The sequence below is a fragment of the Pinus tabuliformis genome, chromosome 4_1, assembly GCF_031772625.1.
Source record: "Pinus tabuliformis cultivar Carrire ecotype Pingquan chromosome 4_1, CPIR1, whole genome shotgun sequence".
In the NCBI taxonomy this organism is placed as follows: Eukaryota; Viridiplantae; Streptophyta; class Pinopsida; order Pinales; family Pinaceae; genus Pinus; species Pinus tabuliformis.
This window is the reverse complement of record NC_142303.1, coordinates 773,343,225-773,349,178: the sequence shown is the minus strand read 5'-3', so window position 1 is coordinate 773,349,178 and position 5,954 is coordinate 773,343,225. Positions and strand designations below refer to the sequence as shown.

General features: G+C 36.5%; 1 pseudogene; it reads left to right on the top strand.

The window, feature by feature from the left end:
* Positions 1-1,567: 1,567 nt before the first annotated feature.
* On the top strand, positions 1,568-3,434 carry LOC149178425 (putative phosphoinositide phosphatase SAC9; annotated as a pseudogene).
* Positions 3,435-5,954: the final 2,520 nt, after the last annotated feature.

Below are 5,954 nucleotides of genomic sequence, written 5' to 3'. Positions count from 1 at the left end.
GACTGAGATTCATTTAAGAGCGGCTGCGAATGTTCACTTGCGAGACTTAAGACAAGTCCTTTCGGCATTTACTGCGCTCCTTGGTAGCGGGAAAATGGAGTTACAAAGGCATGGCACCTCTGTCATTCTCCCGCAGTTCTGCAAAAGGTTTGGGTGCTCGGAGGTTGCGTTGGCTCACTCTCTGGTTCTGAGGGAGGTTGCGAAGGGGTACTCCTGCTCTTTGATCAATTCAGGGTTGAAGCGTGAGCGCAAAAGGATGATAAGTAGGCGCGGAAGCTCCAGAGATCGAGCTTCGTCACAGAGGCAAGCTCTTTCCCCCTCTTCCTCAATTGAGGTTTCATCCGACCGCAGATGCTCCAGAGGACGTGCAGTTGGCCGAGGTAGAGCAGCGGAACACCGAGAAATTATGGAATGTGGGCACTCTGCGCATCCCATGGTGAGATATCGTATTCCATGTACTCTGTCAAATTCAACTTTTATAGTTTCGGTTTCGGTGGAGCATTGTAGCAATCCTGGTGGTCAAGAAGAAGCTTTACAGGCAAGCCCTCCTCGGATTCCTGGGTTGGCTCCCACAGTCGACATGCAAGTTCCTGCTGTAGATATGCTGCGCCCCGTCAAAGAAAGTTCCTCCCCAGATCCTCGGGCAGGCCCAAGTGAACCTGCGCAGCGGAACACTCTCCCCGAACCGGACATCCCCAAGCAATTCAGATGCAAAGCGGAGGAAGATCCGCACACCACAGATGATGACTAACTCGATCTGCAGTTCGCCACAAGTCTCTGAGAAAGGAAATTTTTCACTGTTTGCTCTCACCGCTATCTTGTATGTGTCAGGACTTAGTCCTTATGTATTTCAGTCCTTATATGTTCCAGTGACGGATATCCATATATGTTCCAGTCCTTCTATGTTTCAGTTTCGGCTGTCCATGTATGTTCAATGTCGGTCTTATGTACTGTCGATATGGTTCAGTGTCGGTCTTCTGTAATTTTGGACATGATTATTCCTGAGCATTTTGTCATTCTCTCGACAGGAAACACAGGGCTACGGCTCTGTTGTAACACTGATGATGTAAATTTTGACTTTTTTGTAATATAATAGATTAGTCTGATTCAGAAAAAAAAAAAAAACATGTTTTTTGTTTTAATAAAAATACCAATGCTTTTTCATTCCTAAAAAAAAAAAATAAAAAAAATCCCAATTTTTAATTTGTGTATACTACTATAAATATTATTGAATATTCTCAGTGGGTGAAATCCCTACCATCCACCTCATAATTATACTTGGAAATATAATTCCTACTTCTCTTTGGTGTGTTCATCAATTCTAGAATGACTCTGTTCCTATTAGTTAGGAGTTTGTTGAGGTCTAGTTGGCTGAGAGATTTGCTCCAACTAGTTAGCTTCCTAAATTGGTGTGTGGTTGTGATATTCACTCAACCAAGAGATTGTATGTCCAAGACATATTAGCTATCTTGAGAAATAGTTTCTTGTATCTATATTGTATTATTCTTTGATGTGAATATACAATTCTGAGTGCATTAAAAAAATCTTTGTTGGTATCAGAGCCCGTATGGCGGAGGGAAACAAGAGAGTATATATAATTTTTGTAATAGTGTGTTAATTGCTTTTTAAGCTTGTTCATCAGACTTGTTTGTTATAGACTTGAAATTAGCATGGAAAACAACAATTTTTTGATCGCTTGAGCTGAGCACTGGCAAGGAAAGGAGAGTCGAACCTCAAAATTGCATTGGGTGTTGTATACCTATGCAGATGCACTGAAGGACGACCCTAGTTTGGAAAATTGACTGTTGTGTTGCGTCTTATGCGTAGAGGAGATTCGATCTAAGCGTGGACAAGCATTGCTGGTCTTTGAGTGGTTATTGGAGTGTTGGAGAGACGATTTCTGTGGCGTTGATAGAGAGTGGCGGTGTGTAAGAACTGCCAGCGTAAAGATCGTTGAATGAACCGAGAGATTGAATTTGGTTGAAGGAGATCGAGATTCGAAAAGTGCGTTGGGTGTTGTGTGCAGCATAGGGACGTGTGGCTATTATAGCCTTGACTTCTAGCATGGTGGATTTTTTTATCCCACGAGTTAGACGACTGATTTGATAATTGTATAACACAGAGAGCACTGGTTATGGAAAGTGGTGTTGAGCTAGTGTGGAGCTCTGGAACTGGAGCTAGAGTTTGGTTGTAGACAAAAGACAAGGAGCTTGTGCATTATTAAAATATTTCTCAGTATCTTTCTTGGTATCAAAATATTGAACTTGTAGGAGGTGGTGTTGCAGGGTTAGCCATTGGCATTGTCCTCAAGAGGCAAGTGTTGGAGCTCGCTGATTCTCTTCGAACTATTGGTGTTGTGTTTTCAAAGCTTCGTTTCTGGTTGAGTAGACAGAGTGTGGGCAACATCTTTGTGTGAGCGTCGCCTCACCATTTCGAATTATTTATGTGGCACAACTACGAAGAACTGCACATAATCTTGATATAGTGCATATGAGGAAAAGCAATTATCAGTTATTAGCTTGGAGGATGAGGGTGATGATGATATTCAATTTTGGAATGTAGATGGCTTCAACGATAGTTGTACTGATCCTAAGTGTGAAATTCATGCTGAGACACAATGGATCAAAAGCATTGATTTTAAGAGTACTCCTGAAACGTTTCATGGACTTCTAGTTTGTTCTAGATGTAGTAGAAGGGTCTGTAGAGTGTGCAGAGCACGAAAGGGTTGTGTTTTACTACATGATGCAGTGAATCCTTGTGCAGGTCAGGGTGGATCTATTCATGGAGGTTTTGCTTACCATTTGTCAACTGCAGATAAAGTCCTTTGCAAAAGATGTTGTCCACAAAAGGTTCTTGATGCTCTTCTTCTGGGCCATGTCAAAGTTCTCAGTTCTTTGCATCAAATATCCCGTGTGAAGTGTACAACTTTAAAATGTTTACAACAATTGGTAGGATGTAGCTCAAAAGATTTTGGTAGAGAACTTGGTAAAAGGGATGGGAGCCTAGAAGGACCTGGAAGATCTGAAAGTGGATTGAAGACTTTGTTTACGGGGGAGTTTTCACTTGCAAAATTTCCATATGGAGGTTTATTATATCCGGTTGAGACAATAGTTGGATCAGGACTAGCATTTTCCTTGCTTTCTCCTATTGGTATTGGTTCAACCATGTCATATTGGAGGGAACCACCAAGGGCTACCAGTGTGGAGTTTGCTATTGTTCTTGGGACTACATCTATTGTATCTGGCATTGCTTTACTTGTTAGCCCATGTGGCTATACAACATTAGACCCTCCTATTGTTCAATCGCGGTGCAGTGATCTGGTCATGGAAGAAGAATGCACTCTTATAGGAAAATGGTATGTTTGGTCAACACTTGTATCCTCTTCACATTTGTATGGACCAACGAATATAGACAAAAAGGGCAGTGTTCCCTGACATTATGTCATGTAAAAGATAATTATTTTTCCATTGTTTAAAGTTTTTAGAAAGTGTTATGTCATTGATGTAATTCTGGTTGAAAGAATATAGTGGCATTATTCTGGCCAACTATTGTCATGAGTTTGAGTCTCTTTTGGAATTGGTCATTCCAACAATAGATAAATTTCTTTGACGAAATTATTGACTACCAGAAATGATGATGACATGACAGTGAAGATGGCATTAGAGAATAGAGGTTGGAGAAGCATTAGAGATTAAAGGATGATGGACAACAAAGTGAAAGTTTGTGTGAGTTAGTGTGACTGTGGGATAGACTCACTAACATGTTGTATTATGAGTCACACATCTTAATTGTAAGCAAGTCTATGGTGTTTTGTAGTGGTCTTCGTAAAGTAGGTACTTGGTAACTCCATGAGTTGGGAGTGTTTAATGTAAGCCCAATGAGGTGTGTGTATCCCCATAAAGTTCATGGTAAACATAAAACCACTTTGGAAGTGTCGGTTTGTGGTAAGCTGGAAACCACTTTGCAGTATTGGTTTGTGGTAAGCCAGAAACCACGTGTGAGAAGGTAGTGGACATGGATTCTTGTAGCATGGTTTAGGGTCAGCCGACAAAACCCTGGGCATGGTTTAGGGTCAACCGACAAAACCCAGAGCATGGTTATGGGTAATCCGAGAAAACCCATGATGATAATGTTGGATGGGGATTTATAGGTACAGGTACAAGTATGTAGATAATGGTTGACTGAACCATGTACACAAAGGAAATCCTAGTAGACTAGCGATTGTAGCGGTTGGTATTCATGCATTCCGGTAGATGGTTGTTCATTTATATGGACGTCGACATATTTTGTTTGATCATGTTTGTAAACATCGGGACCACAGTTAGACTTTGCTAATTGAGATTGAGACAAGTAGTTATTAAAGGGGGGACTTGGAAATATAATTCCTACTTGCCTTTGGCGTGTTCATCAATTCTAGAATGAGTATGTTCTTATTAGTTAGGAGTTGTTGAGGTCTATTTGGTTGAGAGATTCTCTCCAACTAGTTAGCTTCCTAGATTGGTGTGTGGTTGAGATATTCACTCAGCCAGGAGATTGTATGTCCAAAATAAATTAGCTATTTCGAAAAATAATTTCTTATATCTATATTGTATTATTATTGGATGTGAATATACAATTCTGAGTACATTTAGAAAATCTTTATGTTATTAATAACTAAATTAAAATTATAAATCCTTATTCCAAAATAAACACATCTATCAATATAATACTTTTTAAAATAAAAATACACACAAAGTCAAATACCTCATTTCAATAATTAAAAAATCCATAATCTTCCGTCACACCCCCTTGAAAAACATCATTACAAAAATCCATAAATCATAACATGACACCTCCATTGAGGAACATCATTAATGCCATTCCATTCTTCAATCCTATTTACGCCTACAAAATTATGAGTTTTTTTGCGAAGCTAGATTTTTTAGATGTCTCTCACACATGGAGTGTCCATGGTCGCCAAAGCGATGAATGGAAACTTTCTTAAACTGAATTTGTGATTGTATTTGACAGATTAAATTTTGCCATAGTTGCCAAAGTGACTAAACTTTGCCTTAATTCTTGACATAAAGTTGTGCTTTTAACCATTCCTGATGAGTGATCACGGTTTCCTTTACTTCTTAACAGAGAGTAGTATATTTAACTGTTTGCGGTGATGATTTTTTACACATCGTTGATTCTAGTAAGTCAAGCTCACCAAACAGTGCCATTAACTTTAATGCTCACCAAGCTCACCAAACAGTGCCATTAACTTTAATGGTATATATTTAACCAATTTTAGGCTTAATAGTAACATATCATTTTTTTTATAAGACAATCTTATTTTTCTAATTGTTATTTAAATTTAAATTTTATGTTTTTGGTATTTTTTCCCTTTAATTTATAAAATTTAATATATATATATTATATATATATATATATATATATTAAAACAAGTGCTACATGGTAATGAATATTTATTTCTTAATTTAAATATAGCTAAAGTAAAGTAAAAAACAATAAATAACTAAAATTACATATCACTTGGTATACAAATTTGTAATCTTTTTATTATTAATATATTTATTTTTAAAATAATTAAAATAATTAAAAATAATCTTTTTAATTTCTATAATTTATTATAACTCAAAATTAATTAAATAATTTTTATATAATTATATTTTTAAATTAATAAATATTTTATATATGATTAAAACATATTTTGAATGCTTTTATAAAATGCTTAAGTAATTTGTTAATCTAAAAATTAATATTTTTTGATACTTATTTCAAAAATATACTCCATAAACCTCATTTTTTTTAGAAAATGTAGCAAACCAAAAAAAAAAAAGTTAAACAATAATACTAATGAAAAGCACATTTATAAAATATATGTTGTATATTAAGTTTTCATTATTCTAATTTTTATCTCTTTAGAATTTTATTTAAAAAATTAAAATAATACCAATTTGGAAGTT